This window comes from Notolepis coatsorum, assembly GCF_963971535.1.
Source record: "Notolepis coatsorum genome assembly, chromosome: 1".
Classification (NCBI taxonomy): domain Eukaryota; kingdom Metazoa; phylum Chordata; class Actinopteri; order Aulopiformes; family Paralepididae; genus Notolepis; species Notolepis coatsorum.
Window position 1 is genome coordinate 176304694 of NC_140165.1, and position 12003 is coordinate 176316696.

At 46.6% G+C, this 12003-nt stretch overlaps 1 protein-coding gene across 1 annotated transcript in view; it reads left to right on the forward strand.

The window, feature by feature from the left end:
- Positions 1–12003, forward strand: part of LOC311223520 (inositol-tetrakisphosphate 1-kinase-like) — a gene marked incomplete at both ends in the record, with an annotated part of 124287 nt that overhangs the window by 61035 nt on the left and 51249 nt on the right. The gene's annotated exons all lie outside the window — the stretch shown is intronic.

The following is a 12003-nucleotide window of genomic DNA, read 5'->3' on the forward strand; positions in this document are numbered from 1 at the left end:
AAACCCATTAATCTAGCGGGCCCAAACAGCGAACCTTTACAATAATATAGTATCTGGCGTCACATATTAACCTCTACTAATCTCTACATCAATGTCATCAAAGCTTGTTTGATGCCACTTTTGGTGTCCAAGTTATAACGAAGTAATCAAAAAATTAAAAAGAGAATAAGACTTAGCCTCCTCCGCGTAGTGGGTCCCTCATGTACTCCTCAGCTTCTTCAGGCGAGGAAAGCTTTACCCTTATTCCATTTCTATCCATGATGGAAAGATTCGCAGGGTAGCGTAGTGTAGGTGGAAACCTCTTCTCAAAAAGACGAGTCATCACTGACTTGTAACTGGCTCGTAGGGCTACAACCTCGCGGCAAAAATCTTCGTAGAAATACACTGGTTTCTCCTTGTATTGCAGATTTCCCCTCTTCTTTCGTGACGCTCCGATAATCGTATCTCTTATTCCAGTTTGACGTAGGCTAGCAATAATCACTCTCGCTTTATTTTTGTTGTTGTCTCGAATGCCAATTCTGTAGCGCTGATCCACTATTGGTGTTGTAGAGAGGATATCTGATCCTAGGATTTGAGCTAACACTGTCGCGAACAAGTCGTTTGTGCAGTCAACTGATTATACGGATATTAAATCTACGGGAATGACGTTCCATTTCAAATATCTTAGCTGTTAGCTTCTTGTTGTTGTCAACTATCGTATCCGTTAGTTTCCCGTTGGCCTCATCCATCTTCACCGTTAGTTCCACAATGCCGTCATTTAAAGCCCCTTCGCCCCTAATGAATCTCAGTGTATGTTCAACCAAGGTGGCTTCAGCTACATTAATGCGTTCGGTTTGTACTGCAGCCGCTACTTTTAAATCCTTGATTTTGGATTCGATAGATTCTTTGATAGCGTCAGCCTTAGTATCAGCCTTATCAACCTTATCGGTTAATATCTTTATTAGTTTAGCAAGAGACTCTATATCGGATGAGGTGGCGGGGACGATGGAAGAAGTGGCAATTTCAGCTGTTTTTCTTTCGATCTCTCCGGCCAATTCCCGAACGGAGCCCGTATCCACAGGCGGATCCTCTGTAGCTAGTTTGGTTGCTGCGCGTGTATCTTTCTTTGGTCCCATCTTGATTCTTTCAGTCGATATAGTTAGTTTAAGATCTCAGTTAATATATACGTCGAGGTTTAAACACATTGGTGTTGTAAAAAGTGGTTTTTGAAGCAAAAATAAAAAAAAAACGGAGAGAAGCTGTGACCAATGCGACCATTACATGCTGACGCTAAACCGGAAGTCACGTACGGAATTCTAAAAACAGCTTGATCTGCTTAGATTTACGTACGGAATTCTAAGGACACGCTTGATCAGCTTGGAGTTACGTACGGAATTTTGAGACAAATATTTCGCTGTTTTCCCCGTGTGGATTCGTGTGTGAAGCTTCTTCTTCTTAGAGGTCTATCAAAAATAAACAAACGCAAAAGTATAATCCACAATAGTAAAAACGATCCACACACACACACCTCTCAATTTTGTGTTTCATAAATCATAAAAATACACTTGATCTGCTTAGATTTACTTACGGAATTCTAAAAACAGCTTGATCGGCTTAGATTTACGTACGGAATTCTAAGGACACGCTTGATCAGCTTGAAGTTACGTACAGAATTTTTAGACAAATATTTCACTGTTTTCCCCGTCACCGTGTGGATTCGTGTGTGACGCTTCTTCTTCTTCGGCGCTACCGAACACGGCCCGAGGTGTATTCGGCTCATGAGCGCTACCAGTGGCCAAAATCGCACATTATCTTTATCCCTAGGCAACATTCCATTATGAATTACAAAACATTACAAAAATCTTGTCCGGCCACCACATTTCAACAAACAACTGCATTTTCAACCACTTTACTGACAAGCTAGCAGGAAACTTAGAGGGTATGGGATATAGACAATTATGTGGGCAATATAGAACAGCTGACAGATTAGAAATATAATGTATTGTTCAAAAGTTATGATAATTATAGTGATAGTAATAAAACAATTCCTTCTGAAAATGTACTTGAATGGGTTTATGATGAATATCTGTTTGTGGGTATGCTCAAAGTAATATATTATTCATATCTTTCATATTTGATACAGAAATTATTACAAAAATCTTGTCCGGACACCCCATTTCAACAAACAACTGCATTCTGAATTAATTTAGCCTTGTAGTTTTCTAATCCCATCGTTTATTTGTTATATTTGTATTGATTAAACATAAGTCAGTTACTGTACATGACACTGTACATGTCAAATATCCTAAGGTAATTAGCTTTAACTTATTGATTATGGAGCATTGTGCGTCATAGCAGCATGGGGAGGGGAGGTATAAGGTAGTAAAAAAGCAGTGTAAACAATATAACAAATCAATATAATTTAACTCTGGACATGTGCATATGGGAAACAAGGTGCGAGATGAGGGTATGCCCTCTCAGTAATATTTGCCCTACAATAAAGTTACACTATATAATCTAATCTAATAATCAAAATCGAATCTAAAAATGCTAAATGCTAAATATATGCAATATATGATCTAATAATCCAATAATCTAAATCTAATATAATATATAATCTATAAATGCTATATGATCTGATAAAGTATACAGTATTCACATAAGGTGCTATAGGTTCCTAGTTGGAGGTCTGGCAGCAGTCCCTGCCCACTGTTGTGGAGTCTGATGGCCGCTGGTATGAAGGACTGGCCGAGGCGGTTAGTTGAGTGTGTGTGTGGGGGGGGGGTGCTTCTCATCTTGACTAGCTCGTCATAGAGGGTTGGTGGGAGGGATTCTCCAGGATAGCAGCCAGCTTCCTTCTCATCCCCCTCTCTGCCTTTAGATTGGCAAGAGTAGTAGGGTTTTAGGATGCGGTGGAGGTGGTGGAGTCTATAAGTTCCTTGGGGTACACCTGAACAATAAACGGGACTGGTCGGACAACACAGAGGCCCTCTACAGGAAGGGAGACTCAGGTCCTTTAATGTTTGCAATAGACTCCTGCAGTCATTCTACCAGTCTGTAGTGGCCAGCGTCCTCTTCTATGCTGTGGCATGCTGGGGGGGCTACATCAAATCAAGGGACACCAACAAACTGAACAAGCTGGTGAGGAAGGCTAGCTCCGTGGTGGGAGTCGAGCTGGTCAGACTAGAGGTGGTGGCAGAGAGGGGGATGTGAAGGAAGCTGGCTGCAGGGCATCAGGTAGTGAGGAAAACGTATGTCCGTGCACTGAGACACTGTTTTTGGCAATATAACTCGAGAACCGCTGAACGGATTTTGTCACCTGAAAGGGCAATTGACAGGCAACAAATAGGGCTTTAATTCTATCTATATATTGTATCAAAAGAAATGCACACCCGAGCCGCTAGAGGTCAGCAAAGTGGCGCGTCCTCATGGATGTTAAGAGGTTAATGTTTTTATTTTTTTTGCCAAGAGTAAAGACCATAACCCTTTCAAAACAGCAGTCAAAGTGTATATTTTCATTTTTACCGATGTTTTGTACGATTTACCGAAAATAAGAATTTATCTGAAAAATGCTAATTATATCTCTTTTATCGTAAAACCGTGAGGAAATGACTAAATCCAGATTTAGCCCTACCATTGGAAAGAGGAGCCTTTCCCTATCCATAGATGTATGATTTGGCCATAATAAGGTCAAGATCAAGTTCAAGGTCAAATATGAATTTATAATAAAAATCGATTATCATTTATTACTGTATCTACAAATCCTTCTGTTTAATCATCTTCCCTTTATTCATTTGCTTAGATTTGTACACATGATCTCAATAAGGTGGTGAATTAGCTCAGTGAGCATTTTCTCATACCACGCAGATTTAACATGGTATTATTCACCATCAAAGATGCAAAAATAAATCATAATTTATATTCTCCTTTTCTTCATTACAATTTACTCAAGCCTAGTAACAGACACAATATTTCTGACACTGGGAATACATACCCCCAGGTCCCTAGATGTTCCTAGATACCAATAACATGCAAATTGACCTTGTAGAAGTGGAGCAATCTTCCATTTACTTAGGCATGTACCTTTAGGCGAAATTTCTGAAAAAAGTCTACAGATTAACAGGCTAAGGGTAACTTTAACCAAACAGCGTGGCAGTCAAAGTGTTAAGGACAAGTCTATTACATACTACCCAGTCATGCACAACTTTAAGTTCTCTGCTCAAAACTTCAGTACATTGCATGATGGTGCAGCGTAATACAATGTTGAATCATCTGCATAAAGAACTGTTGTAGCACATTTGGTAGCCCAAGATAGGTCATTAGTGAATACAGAGAAGAGCAAAGGTCCTAGGCAACTTCCTTGCGGAACGCCACACTCTAGACATCTGCTACTGGACAGGCTGCCATTTAGATACACTTTCTGTGATCTAGAGGACAAATAACTTAGTATCCACTTTAAAGCAGAAGAGTTAAAACCAGTAGAGAATGGTCCAGCACATCAAATGCAGCACTAAAACAGCACAGCTCCCACCAGCATAGAGTTATCTATAGCTTTAAGCCAGTCATCAGTCATCTGTATCAAAGCAGTAGAAGTAGAGTGACCAGCTCTATAGGCATGTTGAGAATCTGTTGCAAGCTTGTTTGAAACAAAATACTCTTGAATTTGTGAATGCACCAACTTTTCCATGATTTTGCTCAAGACAGGTAAAATACAGAGTACAGGGTAGACCGGGTAAACAGGATAACAGGACATCCAACTCCACGAATGACAGGAAACAGAATAAGGAACCGACAGTGAAGACAGCGCACACCAGACATATACACACACTAATTGACACATGAGGGTCGAGTGGAAACGGGACACACCTGGGAGGGAATACAGACTGGCAAGGCTAGAGACTAAACAGATAAACACAATAAGACAAGACTAGACAGTAACCACAATACAAGAAGGCTAACACAATACCAGGGACTAAGACACTGTAAAACAGACAGGGGAACACAAATGGCAGGAGACAAAGTATAGGGGAAGAACAGAGAGAATCACAGATAACCTAACTAGACACAAGTGCATGAGGAGTAGTGCGGGTATTTGTCCAGCAGGTGGGGGTAAAGGGCCACAAATGGGTGGAGGATGAGAGGAGAGCTGTCCAAGAGAGAGTGAGGGAAGGTGAGGTGCAGGGATAAGGTTCTGAATAGGAGGGGGGAAGTGGGCAGGTCCAGGTGGATTGTAACACGTGTGCCCTCTTGATAGCCGCCAGTCACTTTTTCCTCCGTGATGCCTCAACTGGTATTAATAAAACTTGAGTTTTTGATTTAGTTATTGGTACAAAACGTCACACAGCAGCTCTTTGGCATTTTGATGCACTGAAGAAAATTACCCTTGATTATGTTTTATTTGCCGCTTTCCGATCCGTTTTCTGCACTAAATGAAGCGTAAACAGTGTCGGGAGTGAATTTTTCCCCCATGCCGTAGTTCCGTAGCAACAACAGACAGGAAGTTGACTTCAAGAATCATAGTTTAACTTTTTATTTTTATTTTTAGGCTATAGACATTTTCATTGGTATTGTGTTGCCATGGAACAGCTTTGGCCTGAGTTTATTTCCTGTCAGTTATTAGCAAACACTGCAACAAGAAATTAATTTGAGCCCATTTAGAATGTTTATGCTATTAAAATCATGAAATGGTTATATATAGACACCTTCAGTGGACTACATTTCTAGAGAACTGCTATGAAAACAGTGGACTTCCTGGGTCACACGAAGAATCATGAGAGGAGGATGAGTCAGCGTTGTCTTGAAACTGTTTATAAAATGACTTCCTCTCTACCGTATCATGCCATGAGAAGTATCCTCATCGTATCATTGTAGGTTCACATGGGGCTGGTCTTGGAAAGCTCCTGTCTGAATGAATGAATGAATGAATGAAAACTTTATTTAACAGATTGCAGAATTATGGGGGTAGATTTCTATCAAAAATAAACAAACGCAAAAGTACAATCGTAAAAACTATCCACACACACACACCTCAGAATCCACAATCATAAAAACGATCCACACAAACACACCTCTCAATTTGTGTTTCATAAATCATAAAAACACGCTTGATTTGTTTATATTTACGTACGGAATTCTAAAAACAGCTTGATCTGCTTGGAGTTACGGACGGAATTTTAAGGACACGTTTGATCTGCTTGGAGTTACGGACAGAATTTTGAGACAAATATTCCACTGTTTTCCCCGGCGGGGATTCGTGTGTGAAGCTTCTTCTTCTTCGGCACTACCGAACACGGCCCGAGGTGTCTCTGGCTCATGAGCGCTACCAGTGGCCAAAATCGCACATTATCTGTAATGGATCCAAATGGATAATAAAGATACATACTTATCACGGCATACAGGTATACACTATACAGGTATATAATCCATGCTGTAATGGAGCACGGTGCCAGGAACCAGCAAGCTGGATGGGTAAGTACAGTAAATATATGATGGGCAAACAGGGTATATGAATACCTACATTGGTAGCTTCAGCTAGCTAATTGTGTAGCTAGCTGGTCACATGTTATGATGAATTGAAAATCTGTTAATAATGTTTTCAATCAATCAATCAATCAATAGCATGCAGGTGTAGCCCACAATAACTGTATGCAATACGTTAAAGCTAATTACCTTAGCATATTTGACATGTACTGTACAGTGTCATGTACAGTAACTGACTTATGTTTAATCAACACAAATAGAACAAATAAACTATGGGATTAGAAAACGACAAGGCTAAATGGATTCACATTAATAATTTATACACGTTTAGGGAAATATTTGGGGTGGATGACTTTATTTATATGTATGAGAACTAGAGACTCACATCACCATACCGACTATCTTGTTTCTTTGCACTAGAGACTCATATCACTCGACTCTCACCACTGGACTATCTTGTGTTTGTACTTTTTATATTACTATATTGTATTTGTATTGTGAAGCTATGCATCCCCGGATCCCCCACCCTGTATGCCACCCCCCCCCCCCCCCATGTTGCTTTGACACCCGAATTTCCCCCAAGGGAATCAATAAAGGATGATCTTATTGTAACTGAGGGGTACAATTCCCTGACTGTATTAATAAGTATGGTATCATTAAACCACTACTGTCTTATGTACATTACTACTGGCCATACAGTACACAGGTATATGAGATGAACACCTCCACAATGACACGGTTCCACAACAAATATGGGTTAGAATAATATTTATTAGCAGCAATAAGATTATATTACATTACTTTACTTAGAGTCGCGCTTGTAAGGCGAAGAATGTGCGTGAATAGGTCAAGAGCGTAAGTCCATTCGAATATTACGCAGGAGATAATGAATACCACCTGTATCATAGGAATTATATCTATGGTACACTAGTAGGGCAGCGGGAGATACTAGTAGGGTCCCTCCGGTTGTAGGCCAGCAGGGGGGAGGAATGTTCGAATGCAAACTCTGGATCAACGGGGAATCAATAAGCTCCAGCTACGGGAGGCGGTACATTACTCCCTTGATCGGCAGACGAAAGCAGCAGCTATAATCCAAGTATGCGTGCAGCATAGGTGAAAGCCAGCCAGCCTCTCCTAGAGACGGGCTCGAGTGATGTTCCTCACGGGTAAATCCCACACAGTAGTGGGTGTAGACGATTCTCCTCCGCTCCAACAGCCACAGGACCAAAGCAATAATCCAGCCGGAAAGGGCTCTGCATTCACCGGTGTAGACTCTCCGGTGCGCGGTACTTCACATTAACTAGGTCGAACTTGACGTTATTCCACTAAGCTCTGACACTTTTACTGTCCTATTCGCACGCGGTTATAAGTGCTCTATTTAGATGCACGGTTGCTCACTTCACTTGGTCGTTGACTCGTGATGAAGGCTTTACCGTTTTGAGGGTAACACGTTTCTAGGTTAACTTGACTTTAGGCTAAGTGCTGCTGTATCCACCTGCGACGTATTTATACGTACGGTGAATAATCTAGTACCAACCTTATTTCTGTCTCGTATTCTTGCGCAGAGCCGGTCATGTCCAGGCATGTCTCAGCGGTGACTTTGAACTAGACATTGGGGGGTATGGCCGTGGCGCCTAGGGGATCGCTTCCAATAGGAGAACGAATATTATGGTCTGTCCTGTACCAGGTAAAGGGATATTCCTTGTATATGTACAGAGAATATACAAGGGATATCAAACGATATACAAATAGTATACATGGGATCTCAAGCAATAAATATATATATTCGGTTTAATCTGACCCTTTGTAACAGCCGCCTCCTAATTAGTCCGCACCTAATTAGATAAGCATAGACAGATTAACCGTCTTGTCCACTACTCAATGTCCGTTGTGAGGAGTAGGGCAATTCACAAAGTCAGTGGGTCATGGTCGTCATTAAGCGAGTCGGGGAGCCTTGGCAACTCTATCAGCCTCGCCACGGGTCGGGTGTATGTCCGCCCCTGGACGAGCACTTCTGCCGCTCTGATCTTTCCGGCCACGCAGCTCGGGGTAGTGACTGGTCTATGATCACGACGACTGTGTCCACTTTTAAGTTGTCCCCGTCCTTGACCCGCTTCTGACGGGCTGGAAGGGATGGTAGGGGGGTTAGGAGGAAGCGGGCCTGAGACTGCTTTGATCGGTGCTTGGCTGCGCCTCCACCTCCTCCCTCTGTTTCTCTTGTTTGCTCTGTACCCCGTCTGAGGAGGGGCCGGTTCCGGCCTCCCCATCAAGGAGTCGCTTGGGGTGCTGGGTTCGAGGTCAGCTACGTCTGGAGCGCAGCTGAGGGGGGTGGAGTTCCGCACTCCCTCTTGTGCCCACGGTTCTCTCACAGGCCTCTCGCTTAATGTCAATAGCCTCTCAACGGGCTGTACGAGGGAGTGGCCGGTGTCGCTCGCCTTTGTGTGTAGGCAGCGTGTAGACGTGGGTTGACTTTCAAGTCCGTAGAGGGGGCCCTGGAGCGTCCACCCCAGTCGGGTCTGAACCGCGACTGGGCATCCTTTGGGTCCGATGTGGGCCGCCTCAATTGGGAGAATGAGGTCCGCGTGGTCGGAGCCGATGAGCAGGGTCGGTGTGGCGCCGTCGATAAGCGGTATAGGTAGTTGACGTAGGTGCACATACTTCGCCATCAGCTGTGGGATGGGGTAGGTGTACTGGGACAGGCCTATGTCGTGGCTGGTGAAGACGTTGGTAATACTATACTGCTTCTCGGGCTGGTCCACCGCTGCTATCTTGAAGGAGCCCTTTTCAACTTTTATGGTCTTCTGGTCCCGTCTGATGGTGCGTATGGTCATGGTACCTTTGGCACCCCGCAGGCCCAACTGGGCTGCGGCGGAAGCGAGGAGGAGAGTCTTTTCAGACCCATCGTCCAGGACGGCGTAAGTGTCCAGGACCTTGTCCTCGTAGCTCAGGAGCACTCTGACCACTTTGATGAGCACTCGGGGGGGTCCCGCTATGCTGGTCTATATGGAGCACTCCTGGTCGGTTGCCTTGGATCTTCTGGTGGGCCCCGCACAGTGCTGCGCGGTAAGCGGCGCCCGCCTGGGCCGCCTCACGCCACTGGTCAACTTGGGCGGGGTTCAGTGTCTTATATTCGGCGCACTGTGCCATCCAGTGTCCGCCGTCGCAGTAGGTACAGTAGGGGGCGGTCTGGTGGCTCTTCGGTACTGGTGCCACCGCCTCGGCCTGGTACATTACCGCGACGGGCCCACTTTGTTGTCCTGGCGGACGCCTGTTGATGTCATGCAGGACCTCCAAGTGGGCGCCGCCGCACCTGCCGCACTTCTTCTTCAAACGGCACTCAGCTGCCATATGGCTGCGCGCGCAGCGGAAGCAGCGGCGGTGGTCTTTTATCCACTGACTCACCTCATCCGTGGTCAGCTTCTTGAAATCATCGCATTGATACAGCCGATGTTCCCCTTCACAGTACTGGCATTCAATCTTCCACTCCTCTTTCGTCGAGGGGGTGTTGTGGTTCTTGTGCTGCGGTACTGATTCGACTTGGTGCATAACGGTCACCGACCGGCGGTTATCATTTGATCCCCGAGGTCTTGGGCTTGGTCCACTCCATACGAACGTGTCCAGTCGTAAGCTGCTGACCTCCCTGGCGAGGAACTCAGACAGGTCTAGGAGGGATGCCTCTGGGCCGTTGGGGTCACGGTGGTCTCTCTGCCGCCGAAAACGCTCTTGTCGGGCGGGAGGGAGCTTCTCTAATATTCTCTCTACATTAGAGTTAGCGTACAGTTCGTATATCCCTTTTTCCTTTTGGGACCCCAGCATCCCTACCAGGGACTGTACCTTGATAGAGAGGTCATCTAGTGCTCTGTTGTCTCTGGCTGGGGGGAGACGGTCGATGTCTCTTATCTCTTGTATCACGTAGTCCCATATGCGTCCATAACGTTGGTCGAGGGCTACTAGAGCCGCGGTGTATGGGGTAGTAGAGTTGGAATATGCCAGCGCTATATTGTGCGCTCTGGGCACCTTCAGGTGCTTGAGTAGGATAGCATACTTGTACGTCTCATCGGGGACATCGGACATCATTGTCTCTAAGCACATTCGTAGCTCTGTGTACTGTGCTCTGTTCTCGTGTGTGAAGTCCGGGAACGTCGGTGTGCCAAGGTACGATGCCATGGATGGCTGGCACATCGGTGAGCGTTGGGGGAGAGGCCTCCTAGGCGAGTCTCTTCTTACGTGTCGTCTTGGGCTGGTACTTGGTGGGTACCAAGGGCCGAGTACCCAGGCGCTGTTCCTCGGGGCTGGCGGTGCGTCAAACTCACCCATGAGTTGAGTCGGGGGTTGGTAGCGCAGTGACTCGGGGCTGACGTCTGGGCTGTACTGGGCCTCCTGGTCCAGAGTACGTTGCTGCTGGTCGGGGCTGTACTGGGCCTCCTGGTCCAGAGTACATTCCTGCTGGTCGGCTTGACATTCCTCCTCTTCCTCTTCCTCTGCTAGGTCCTGGAGTCTTCTGTTCAGTCTCTCGGCGACGTAGGCCGGTTCTTCCCGGTTGCTGGGTCTCGTATGGACCGGCCGGGGAGGGGGTTCGGAGACGTGGACAGGATCCTCCTGTTGGCGGGGTCCCGGGTTGCTTGGTCGGGTAGGGGAATGTGCCCTAGACCCTTGTCGTGATGATCTCCGGGAGCTCCGTGCGGAGTGAGGGGGTGTCGCCATGGCGATCAATTGTTCTACCATCTTCGCCTGCTGCCGGTCGCGCTCTGCTTCGCGCTGGGCATGGGTGGCGTCACGCTCTGCTTCGCGGTGGGCATTGGCGGCGTCGCACTGTGCATTGGCGCTGGCATGGGCGGCGTCGCGCTGTGCATTGGCGGCGTCGCGCTGTGCATTGGCGCTGGCATGGGCGGCGTGGAGCTGTGCATTTGCGGCGTCGCGCTGTGCATTGGCGGCGGCGTGCTGTGCATCGGCGCGGCTTCTTTCAATGTTCTCTTCCGTCTGAAGGCGTCTGGTCTCCAGTCTTATGCGGTCGTCTTCACTCCTTTGTTGCGCCTGGAAGAGCTCTCGCTCGGTTGCAGAATGTTCGCGTTCACGGAGGGCTTGCGCTTGGAGTTGCGCGTGAAGGCGCTCTCGTTGGTCTGCAGCTTGTTCGCGCTCGCTCGTCTGTTGCGCTTGAAGTCGGTCGCGTTCGGTGGAGGCTGCCAGGGTGGCGATGAGTGCCTGCGCCAGCATCTTGTCCGCTTCGCTGGGGGAAGACACAGGCGGAGGTGATCGGCTTCTGGCAGTGCTCGTTGGAGATCCGTTCTCCTGTCGCGCTCCGAGGAGGTCCATCTCCTGGGTGTGCGTCTCTTCTGGTAGTGGGTCGGGTTCCGTCCCTGGAGGGCTTTCTTTATCCTGGAGCTCTCCAGGGACTACCTCGTTGACGTTGGCGGGGGGTAAAGTCATGTCAGGTCCCTCCTGGTCCCCCCCGTGAGCTTGATCAGTTACGTTAGAACCCACTAGGGTCTCTACTGGCGGGGTCGCCTGGTCGGTAGGGTTTGACATACTTTTACTATCCGCTTT